This window comes from Panthera uncia (assembly GCF_023721935.1).
Source record: "Panthera uncia isolate 11264 chromosome C1 unlocalized genomic scaffold, Puncia_PCG_1.0 HiC_scaffold_4, whole genome shotgun sequence".
NCBI lineage: Eukaryota > Metazoa > Chordata > Mammalia > Carnivora > Felidae > Panthera > Panthera uncia.
Window position 1 is genome coordinate 40,354,150 of NW_026057585.1, and position 12,142 is coordinate 40,366,291.

At 39.7% G+C, this 12,142-nt stretch overlaps 1 pseudogene; it reads right to left on the reverse strand.

Annotated features, from left to right (window-relative positions):
- Positions 1-7,564: 7,564 nt before the first annotated feature.
- On the reverse strand, positions 7,565-8,447 carry LOC125912480 (mitochondrial nicotinamide adenine dinucleotide transporter SLC25A51-like; annotated as a pseudogene).
- Positions 8,448-12,142: the final 3,695 nt, after the last annotated feature.

Genomic DNA, 12,142 nt, shown 5'->3' on the forward strand with positions numbered 1-12,142 from the left:
CAAAATCTTTCTTTGCCTCTTCCTGCCTTGTGTGGTCATCATTTCTTGACTTCTTTGACTGATGGCCACATCCCTCCAATCTCTGGCCACTGTCACCTTCACCTTCATATCACCTTCTCCTCCATGTGTCCATGTCTTCTCCTCCTGCCTTTCTTTTATAAGAACACTTGTCATTGGATCTGGAGTCCACCCAGAAAATCCAGGATAATCTCATGTCAAGAACGTTAATTTAATTATGTATGTAAAGACCCTTTTTTCCGTATAATGTAACAATCAAAAGTTCCAGGGATCTGGATATGAACATATATTTTGGGGACCACAATTCAACCCATTATAGGTAAAAATTGTGAAGAGGGAGAAACAAATCTGAGAACTATTTGAGAGGTACAGTCGGCATAATTTGATGTTTGATTGGCTGTGGGAGGGAAGGGGAGAGAGGAGTCAAGAATAACTTTTAACTGGCCACCCGAATGATACTACCTACTGAGATAGGAAACATGGACAGGGGTGCCTGAGTGGCTCAGTCAGTTAAGCATCTGACTTCAGCTCAGGTCATAATCTCATGGTTCGTGAGTTCGAGCCCCGTGTAGGGTTTTGTGCTGACAGCTCAGAGCCTGGAGACTACTTCATATTCTGTGTCTCCCCCTTTGTATTCTCCCCCATTCGCTCACTCTCGCTCTCTCTCAAAAGTAAATAAACATTTAAAAATTAAAAAAAAAAAAGAAAACATGGACATAAGAAACCACTGAATGAAGAATATGGCTTCCCTTTAAACATGCTGATTTTGAGGTACCCATGAAACGTCTAGATGGAGATATTCAGCAGATAGCAGGACCTATGCAACTGACTCAAATGAGAGAGCTGGTCTCAAAAAAGCGATTAGGGAGCTTATGAGCATAAAAGCGGTAATTCAAAACCTCATAGAGAAACAGATTCTTAACTATGGAGAACAAATAGCATTGCCAGAGGAGAGGTGGGTAGGATTAAGAGTACACTTACCATGGTGAGCCCTGAGTCATGTATTGAATTGTTAAATCACTATATTGTACAGCTGAAACTAATATAATACTGTATGTTAACTACACTGGAATTAAAATAACAAAACTTTAAAAATAAAAACCTCAAAGAGGATAGTATTGTTCAAAAAAAAATAATAGGTGACAAGAATTACAGAGGATAGAAATGGACACCTGGCAGTTTAAGGGGAGACAAGGGAGGAGCAGCCATGAAAGAGACCAAAAATGAATGGTCAAACAGGTATGAATAATTCCAAGAAGATGTAGTATCCAGGAGCCAAGAGAATAGTTTCGGGAAGTGGGAGGAAATAAGCAATGTCAAATGCAGGAGAGAGGGCAAGTGAGGAAAGTGTTGAAGCAGATGACAGAGGGGGAGATGTATCATGTGGGTGTCCAGATGAAAAGCAGTCCAGACAATGAGAAAACACATATAAAAACCATGAATATTAGGCATGCTCAAAGAACAACAAGGAGGCCAGTGTGGTTGGAACAGAGTGAGCAAGAGAAGTAAGTAAAGGACTGAGAGGTAACAGGAGTCCTGGTCCTATAGGTCCTTTCTGGCCATTGTAAAGAGTTTGGCTTTTGTTTGGAGTGAATATGAGAAGTTATCAGAGGGGTTTCTGCAGAGGAGTGACATGATCTGACTTCTGTTTTAACAAGGCCACTTGGGCAACTATGTGAGAATAAGAGACAAGGCTCCAAACACCTACTGGAGACAGACTGTAAAAGGAAAGATGTAAGTAAGGAGATAGTTTAGGAGAGAGTACTGCAACATCTCAACAAGAGATTATGGCAGCTCGGACCAAAAATCATATTCTTCCACATGTAAATAGTGGGCCTGCTCTACAAATAAAACTTCAAGGTACAGACCTAGTCCTGTATTCCAACCAGATGGCCTACCTTAAGCCTCTTCTATAAAATAATTTTGATGCAGCCACTGTGTAGGATGCTTTGAGGAGCACTAAAGTGCAAAGTACAAAAGTGAGAACAAGAAATAAGACTCAAAATATATGTTGAAGACAGATTGTAGAGATCTAGGAAAGAAACCAAACTACTTCTGAAAAATCTCACTTGGCTGTCTTACAACATATTGCATTGCACACTACAAACTTGTAAGTACACATATGTTTCTCCCATAATTCACCATAAAACCCAGTGATTCATTCCTCAGCAAGAAGGATCCTGGAAAAGTTTGATTAAATTGAAGCCACTAGTGCTGCATCAGTGCTGAAAAATTCATGCTCAAGAGGAAAAAAAGTTAAAGGTGTTCTTCATTAGACTATGAGCCAACTGCACATTCTCAATATCCCCCCCATATCAGGAATTGCAATTAATATTGTGAAATAATGCAGCAAATTGAATAGCATTGCTTCACAAACTCTCTGGGTGTTGTATGAGACATTTAAAGGGTCAGAGCTTGGCAATAGCTGAGCACTATGCGGAAATGACCAAGGGATATGCTCTACCTTTGGAGCCTCTCAGTCACTCAGGAAATTCTGAATTAAGGGAACAAGCTATTGCACATACAAACTGTATTCACTCTGAAATTTATTAGTGTTGCTCCAGCATCTTCTATTCAAATGCAGCCAGATTCTCTCCCATGGGCATATGATTTCCACTGAATCCAGGAGGAATTATGCCAATCTCAGAAGAGTACAATTGTTTCTTCAGCACTTGACAGCAAAACTAACATTTTAGTGCTGAAAATAAACATGCACATCCCAGCATTCTTTCATCCAGAAACATGTTGCACCTGAAGGTTTGATTTCCAGATCAGCTCACAAATGTTTGTTTAATCCACACTGTTCCTAAAATACTTTATAAACAGTGCCCTTGGACTTACCAACATGAGAACTTTGTTTCTGTTGATTTAATGAATATTTTTGCAACACTGGTTGCATGCCAATCATTGTGCTTGTACTGGGATTTCAGAGTTGTAGAATACAGAGAACACAGTTCTTGCCCTCAAGGGCTCACCTTGGACATGGTGATGACTATTTAGATGCAACTCTAAAAGCATGAAACATGACAGAAAAAACTGATGAGCTGGACTTCATTAAAATTAAAATTTTTTTTCCCTATAAAAGGCAATATCAAGAAAATTAGAAGATGAGCCACAAACTGGGAGAAAATATTTGCAAAAGACATTTTATAAAAGCCTGTTATCCAAAACCCAAAGATCTTTTAACACTCAACAATAAGAAAATAAATCACCTGATTAAAAAGTGGGTCAAAGACCTTAACAGACACCTCACCAAAGAAGATATACAGATGGCAGGGGCACCTGGGTGGCTCAGTCGGTTAAGCATCTGACTTCAGCTCAGGGCATCATCTTGCTGTTTGTGGGTTGAAGTCCCGCATTGGGCTCCGTGCTGACAGTTCAGAGCCTAGAGCCTGCCTCGGATTCCGTGTCTCCCTCGCTCTCTGCCCCTCCCCTGATCACTCTCTCCCTCTTTCTCTCTCTCTCAAAAATAAACATTAGAAAATTTTTTAAAAGATACAGAGATGGCAAATAAGTATATGAAAGATGCTCCACATCATATGTCATTAGGAAAATGCAAATTCAAACCAATGAGATATGACTACACACCTATTAGAATGGCCAAAATCTAGAACACTGACAACACCAATGCCAACAAGGATATGGAACGATAAGAACTCTCATGTGTAGCTGGTGAGAATGCAAAATGGTATAATCACTATAAAAGTTTGGCAGTTTCTTACAAAACCAAACATTTTCTTACCATACAATCCGGCAATCACACTCCTGGGTATCTACCAAAAGAAGTTGAAAACTTACTTCCACACAAAAACCTGCACACAGATGTTTATAGCAGCTTTATTTATAATTACCAAAAATTGGAAGCAACCAAGATACCCTTCAGTAGGGGAATGGATAAATTATGGGAAATCCAGACAATGAAATATTATTCAGTGCTAAAAAGAAATGGTCTTTGAAACCATGAAAAGAAATTGAGGAACCTTAAATACATATTACTAAGTGAAAGAAGTATGATTCCAATTATATGACATTCTGAAAAAGTCAAATCTATGGAGACAGTAAAAAGACCGGTGGTTGCCACAGGTCAGGAGGAAAGAAAGGATAAATAGGTAGAGCACAAGTAATTTTTAGGGCTGAAAAAATACTCTGTATGATATTGTAATGATTATAACATAATACATGTCATTAGACATTTGTCCAAACCTATAGAATATATAACACCAAGCATGAACGCTAAGTTCACTATGGACTTTGGGTGATTACAATATGTTGGTATAGGTTCATCAATTATAACAAATGTACTACTCTGGTGAGGGATGTTGATAATCAAGGAGGCTATGTATGTGTAGGGGCAAGGATATATGGGAAATCTCAGCAGCTTTCACCCAATTTTGCTAAGAACCTAAAATGACTCTAAAAAAAATAAAGCCTTCTAAAAAAAATGTTAAAGACATACAAAAGCAATTCAAAACAAACAAACAAAAAAAGCAACACATAAGACCAATAAACAAATTTTAATCTCAATGGTTTTTTAAAAAAATTTTGTTAATGTTTATTTTAAGAAAGAGAGACAGAGCAGAAGCAGGGGAGGAGCAGAAAGAGAGAGGGAGACACAGAATCTGAAGCAGGCTCCAGACTCTGAGCTGTCAGCACAGAACCCGACACAGGGTTTGAACCCACAAACCACGAGATCATGACCTGAGCCGAACGTTTAACCACCTGAACCACCTAGGCACCCTCTCATTAAAAGCTTTAAATGCAAAGTCACATAACATGCCACTTTTTCATCCCAGATATGGAAAAGGTAAGGAAAAAATGGTCATTGTCATACATTCCTGGTGACAGCATCTATTGATGCAACATTTGACAAGACAATTAAGCAAGTCATATCAAATACCTTTAAAAGGTGCACAACTTTTGACCCAGTGATTTTATTTCTAGGAATTTATCCCAAGTAAATAACTATGCACATGCACAAAAATGCATACACAAGAATATCTTAGTAGCAAAACATACAGATACACAATAAAGAATTAAATGAAGCATAGTGTGCCCAAACAATAAAATGCTGTGAAATCCTTAAAATTGACACACTAGAAGAAAACTTAATTATTGAAAGATTTAAACTAACATACACCAAAGATATAAATGGGAAAATATTATCCACTAAAAGATTAACAGTGTTAGGATTATGGGATTTTTATTTTCTTCTTTGTGTTTGTCTGTTTGTCCTAAATTTTCTGTAATAAGCATGGGCTGCTTCTGAACAAAAATATTTTTTAATGTTTATTTATTTTTGAGAGAGAGAGAGCAGGGGAGGGGCAGAAAGAGCGGGAGACAGAAGATCCAGAACAGGCTCTATGCTGACAGTAGAGAGCTCGATGGGGGGTCGAACTCATGAACAGTGAGATCATGACCTGAGCCAAAGTCAGACACTTAACTGACTGAGCTACCCAGGGGCCCCTGAGAAAAAATGTTTTCATTGTTTGATCCCCTCTTCAAAAAAACCTACTGAAAAGAAATAAATTTCCTACCTTGTGTTAGGCACTTTGAACAAACTATCTCTGATCCTTAGTATTGTATAACAAAGTAGCTGCTATCTCTGCATTTTCAGTGAAAAAAAACTGAACAAGGCAGTAGTAAGTTTCCTAACACGACTCCGCTTCTGTGATGGTTAATTTTATGTCATCTTTATTGGGCCATTAGGCACCCAGATTAAACATTATTTCTGGGTGTGTCTATGAGGGACATTTCCCAATGAGAGTAGTATTTTAATGGATGGACTCAGTGATGTAAATTCCCCTCCCCAGTGTGGAAGGGTCTGAATAGAAAAAAGCAGAGGAAGGAAGGATTTGCCCCCTTTCTGGATGCTTGAGCTGGGACTTCTGTCTTCTCCTGCCTTTGGACTGCGATGTATACCATTGACTCTTAGGGTTCTCAGGCCTTTGGAGCTACACCACTGGCTTTCCTGGGTCTCCAGCTTGCAGATGGCAGATGGTGAGCCAATTTCTCATAATAAATCTAGATAGATAGACAGATCAATCAATCTATAAATCAGTCCTATTGGCTCTGTCTCTCTGGAGAATGCTAATACAGATAGTAAGGAACAAGGCCAGGATACAGCCTAGAACTTCAGCTATTACTATTCACAATGTCCAGCTGTCTTTAAGACTACTGCATCAGCCATCAAAACTTTTCCACAGTAGTGACAGCACTGGGTTCTAACCACCATTGGCCCAAAATTTAAAAATTGCTGGGCGCTTGGGTAGCTCAGTCGGTTAAGCATCCGACTTCAGCTCAGGTCATGATCTCACAGCTCATGGGTTTGAGCCCCACACAGGGCCCTGTGCTGACAGCTCAGAGCCTGAAGCCTGCTTTGGATTCTGTGCCTCCTTCTCTCTCTGCCCCTTCCCTGCCCATTCATTCCCAACCTCTCTCTCTCTCTCTCTCTCTCTCTCTCTCTCAAAAATAAATAAACATAGGGGCGCCTGGGTGGCGCAGTCGGTTAGGCATCCGACTTCAGCCAGGTCACGATCTCGCGGTCTGTGAGTTCGAGCCCCGCGTCAGGCTCTGGGCTGATGGCTCGGAGCCTGGAGCCTGTTTCCGATTCTGTGTCTCCCTCTCTCTCTGCCCCTCCCCCGTTCATGCTCTGTCTCTCTCTGTCCCAAAAATAAATAAAAAACGTTGAAAAAAAAAATTTAAAAAAAAAAAAATAGGCTTCTATCCAAGGATCTATATAAAGTACTATAAGCTGCACAGAACAAAGGAATCAGATGGGGTTACTTCCTCTGAAAACTTCAATAACACAATCTTTAAACGTAGAGAAAAATCCATCAAAATCCAAGATTTAATAAGTTTGACACAACAGTGGAGGATCACACCACATGCTTCACTCCTTCAAAAATGTTGATTATAATTATAACTATTCTATATACTACTTCTCAGTCTCATTTCCTACCTCCACTTAGAAGCATAGAAACATCAAAGTCAGGACAATGCTACCTGTCATAGTCTATAGGTCATCCTTCACATTACCAGCTTCAGAAGCTTTGGGAATTCTCCTAAATCATTTGCTTCCCTCAATAATTTCATTAGGGCTTCTTGACTATATTGATATATTCAACCTTGAAATAATGAGTTCCATAATTTATCACTCTCTGAATGGGCAGCATTATCTTCCATAATTTTCTTCAAGCTATATAAAGTTTCCCCATTATTCTAGTGTAGAGAGCATTGCAAGAAAAGTCTATATTTTGTGTTAATTATTACTTCAAACTTCAACCTTAATTTTAGTCTTTCTGTAGTCTTCCACCAAAAGAAATTCTCATCACAACATACCCTGCCAGGCACTATGTTGCTTTTTTTTATTATTATAACAGTCCTATTAGAACCTTATATTCTGAATTTGTTGGTGCTTAAGGAAAACAGTTTGCCTGTAATTCATTGTGCCCTGACCTTATGACACCAACTTATACTTGGCCAATTAGGGACAAGGCCAAACTGCATTATTCTTAGGTCTATTCAGTTAATAAATGACACATTTCTTTCATATAATCTTTAACAAGAACTCATAAATTGCATTCATTATGCCCCAAGAGATGAGGTACCAACGGTAATTCAGGTGGGTACATCTGAAAAGATTTGTCAGTTTCCTATTCCATTCTAGCCAGATTTTTTGGAAAACATTGGGAAAAGACTGAAATTTCCCACCAGCCTGAGACTTCATGCAAGTTTTTACAACATTAACTGGAAAAAACAAGATTCCCAACATGGCACCCAACAGACCTCGGCACATAAAATCAATAAGCACTGTGAGTCACTGCAGCAGGCAGATGTTCTTTATGGAACCTCAAAAGCCAAACAAAAAAACGACATTGCTGAATCCATTATGGAAAAGAACGGATACCAAGTCTCAATAATACTCTAATTCCATGGCATTTGAGTGTCTTGAAAGCCTGGCAAGTGTTCATAAACGTTTTATAACGCTTGTGGTCTTGAAGCAATGTCTGAATTCTTTCCAATGGAGTGAAAATTGCTTCTGTTGTCCTTGGAAGTACTGCTGCCACACTACCAGTTGCAAACTCAGACGTAGGGATATGCTCTCAGAGACGACAAGATAAGGCCTCATACAGGCCAAACCTAAGTGCCAGTGTAGTTGTCTTCTGCATCGGTAGGGGGAAGGAATCCACAGTACAAGTTTTGAAAGCCATCCCTCCTGAACTGAAGCACTGCATCCCAGGTTTTGATTCCACACAGCTGCTGCTGAGAGAGGACCTTCTGAACCGGAAATGGGATTGCTACATGAAAGCTGCACAGCAGCCACACAAATAATGCTTCATTTCACCAACATTCGCAGCATAAGGTGACGGATCTTGTTTTGAAAATGTTAGGACTGGCAGCCTCTTTTCATGAGCTTCTGAATCCACCATGTTGCTTGAGATCTTTCTTACTCGGGGCACCTACGTGGCTCAGTCAGTTGAGCATCCAACTTTGGCTCCAGTCATGATCTCCCAGCTTGCAGTTTGTGAGTTCCAGCCGCACACTGGGCTGGCTGCTGTCAGCCTGTCAGCGCAGAGCCTGCTTTGGATCCTCTGTCCTCCTCTCTTCCCTTCCCCCGCTTGCACTCCCTCAAGAATAAACATTAAAAAAATAAAAGATCTTTCTTACTCAAGAGGGATTTCTTTAACCCACTGCAGCGGGCTGAACCCATTGCAGCAGGCCCCCAGCTCCATGCCCTGTCGCCAGCAGCCCACAGGTGGGCAAGCCCACAAGCCCTCATCTACATTGCTTTTCACACTTGGAGCAATCGGCATACGGATATATCATATAGTCAGCTTTATATCAGAAGCCTAAAAAATTGTTCCCGGAAAACTTACAAATTGGAAAAAGGAGCACAATCTTTAGATGAATTTTCCAAAAATCATTTAAGTTATTCCAAATATTTATAAAAACCTTTCTCAACGATGTCAACCAAAACTCACTGCAAGAGGCTGTGAATTTGAGATGAAGATAATTTCTCTTCCTCTAAGTTGATTCAAAGAGAGGAATGGAGAAATTAGAAAGATAAAAATATCTTAAAACGGTAGTGGAATCCTGTATTCCATACACTGAGTCAAATGCTTTAAGACTCGTTATAGAGTTCCCAGTTTACTTGATTTACTTAGAGTTTAGGAAGTTCTCCACAGTACGGAATATAATTGTGTCTCATTTATTGTGGATTAGGTATAGTGTAAAATTTGTGGTCATTTGGTAAGGGAAACCAAGTCCATTGACAGGAGTCTAACCTCTTTGGTGCAAAATAAGAATATTTCATTATTTTGATTTTCATCCCCCTTTTACCATGACAGCAATCTCTGTTAGCAATACCACCTATACTACACTTCTACTTCTACTCTCTCTTTCCTACCCCACAGCCAATACGAGTTAACTAGATTCCCTTCAAAGAGAAGAGATTCTAACACTAAAACAAAACTCTCACTCCTATAGAAACCCTCACTTAAAAAACAAAAACTTAAAGAATTTTCCAAAAGTGTAAAAGCTACCAGCAGCTGCTCTGTTTCATAATACAAGATAATGTTCATGTGGAAAAACTGGGTGAGAATCCAGGAAGCGTCCAAAGTGATTGTCTTTGTGAATCAAACATCTGTGTTGATGGGAAATTAAGACATACGCACACATCTGTATTCAGATGTCAAACACAATTCCCAAGGGAAGCATTAGAATTCCACTAGTTTTTTGGAAAAAAAATAATAAAGATCTCCTAAGCTTTGCAAAATTTTGTACAATAGCAGTCAAATGCAACTATACCAGACTAGGTCTTTCATCTGTATGTTCTGGGAAATAATTAGGAGAATTGGAACTGATTGTTGTAAATTCTTTTTAATAATTTGAGCATCTTCACCAACTCCTACACTGAGCCTACGATCCTTCTGTGCCACCAATGCCAGTCATGGAATTTGTTTATGATGACAGTTTCTTTCCTAGTCTAGTCATTGATTTTTCCATTCTACAACACACTTAGTCATGAATGTTGTTTATATACTCAGTTACAGAAACATTCCCGCACACCATGAGCAGTGGGGGCTGTCACTCATGTGCCACTACCTTGAAAAAATACACATCTCTTCCCCCCATTCTCATTCTCCCTTCCAAGGATAGCTCACAGTGGAAAGATTACTTCACCGGTTTTATAAAATGTACTGGAGCAATCCCACTTCCTAAAGGAACCACACCCTTGTCGTCAGAAAAAGAGAATACTGGGGAAACACAAAAATAAGAAAATGATGGGGCGCTTCAGTGGCTCAGTTGGTTGAGTGTCCAACTCGATTTCAGCCCAGGTCATGATCTCACAGTTAGTGAGACTGAGCCCCTGCATGAGGCTACACACTGACAGCAGGAGCCTGCTTGGGATATTCATTCATTCTCTCTCTCTCTCCCTCTCTCTCAAAATAAATAAATAAAAACTTTTTTAAAATAAGAAAGTGATATATGTGAGCCTATCCCAACTCCTTTTGAAGATCAGCCCCCTGAGGGCAGAAAATATTTCTTCTTGGTGTTTCTTCTGGTACCAAGTTGCCTATGCAAGTGAATTCACCAAAGAAACTAATGATGAAACCCAAAAAGCGTTCTTAGTATTCCCTCTATTTTTAGTGTCTTTCAATAAAACTACCTTTTAAAAAAGAAAGAGATAAAGGAGCAAGGATAAATAGGGTGAAGAAGCAAAGTAGCACTTTACAAACCCCCATCTCCAAGCCTCAGAGACAACCCACAAAGGTACATATTCTTATGCTTATTTTGTAATTTTTTTAATGTTTATTTGTTTCTGAGAGAGAGAGAGAGAGAGAGAGAGAGAGAGAGAGAGACAGCCTGAGCAGGGGAGGGGCAGAGAGAAAGAGGTAGACACAGAACATGAAGCAGGTTCCAGGCTCTGAGCTGTCAGCACAGAGCCCAAGGTGGGGCTCGAATCAGGAGCTGTGAGATTATGACCTGAGCCAAAGTCGGATGCTCAACCAACTGAGCGGCCCAAGCACCCCTCTTATACTCACTTTTAAAATGAAGAGTTTAAGGCTTATAAAAGGAGGTAAGGGGCTCCTGGGTGGCTCCGTCGTTTGAGTGTCTGACTTCAGCTCAGGTCATGATCTTGTGGTTCATGAGTTCAAGCCCCGCAATGTGCTCTGTGCTGACAGCTCAGAGCCTGGAGCCTGTTTCAGATTCTGTGTCTCCCTCTCTCTCTGCCCCTCCCCCAACTCGTGCTCTGTTTCCCTTTCTCTCAAAAATAAACACTAGAAAAAAACATTTTTAATGAAATAAAATAAAATAAAAGGGGGTAAGTTGTTTGTGGCACACAACTAAAAATTGTCAGAGCGAAGTTTCAAATTCACTGATGAGTACCTAGAATTTAGCATTTATATATTGCCAGGTAAGTACAGAGTTTTTGGCAATTGATCCTGAATGAAAAAAAAAAAACAAAAACAAAAAACACTACTATCATCTCAATATCTGATAAAGTTAGTGTAGTCGAAACCTCATCTTAGCCAGAAAGCAATCTTAGGAGAGCATCCATAAAATTTCTTAAAACTTAAAAAGTTTGTTTTTTTAATTTTTTTAATGTTTATTTATTCTTGAGAGAGAGAGACAGACAGACAGAGCATGAGCAGGGGAGGGGCAGAGAGAGAGGGAAACGCAGAATCTGAAGTAGGTTTCAGGCTCTGAGCTATCAGCACAGAACCCAACGTGGGGCTCTAACTCATGAGCCGAAGCCAAAGCCAGAAGCTTAACCGACTGAGCCACCCGGGCACCCCAAAACTTAAAAAGTTTTAAGCAACACAACTTCCTGATGAGTCCTTTGTAATAACTACAAAATGGGTATATAATGAAGCAAGTTGTTTTATAAGGTTATTGCCTACAAACTAGTAAAGAGTTGGAGGACTGTATTAGTTTTCTATTGCTGAGTAATAAATTACCACAAATTTAACAGCTTTTTAAAAATACCACTTATTAATGCACAGTTTTGTAGATCAGAAGTCCAGCATAGTATGCCTGGGTTCTCTACTCATAGTACTACAAGGTTGAAATAAAGGTGTTGGGCACCTTGTCTGGGGCTCTGAGGAAAAGTCCACTTCCA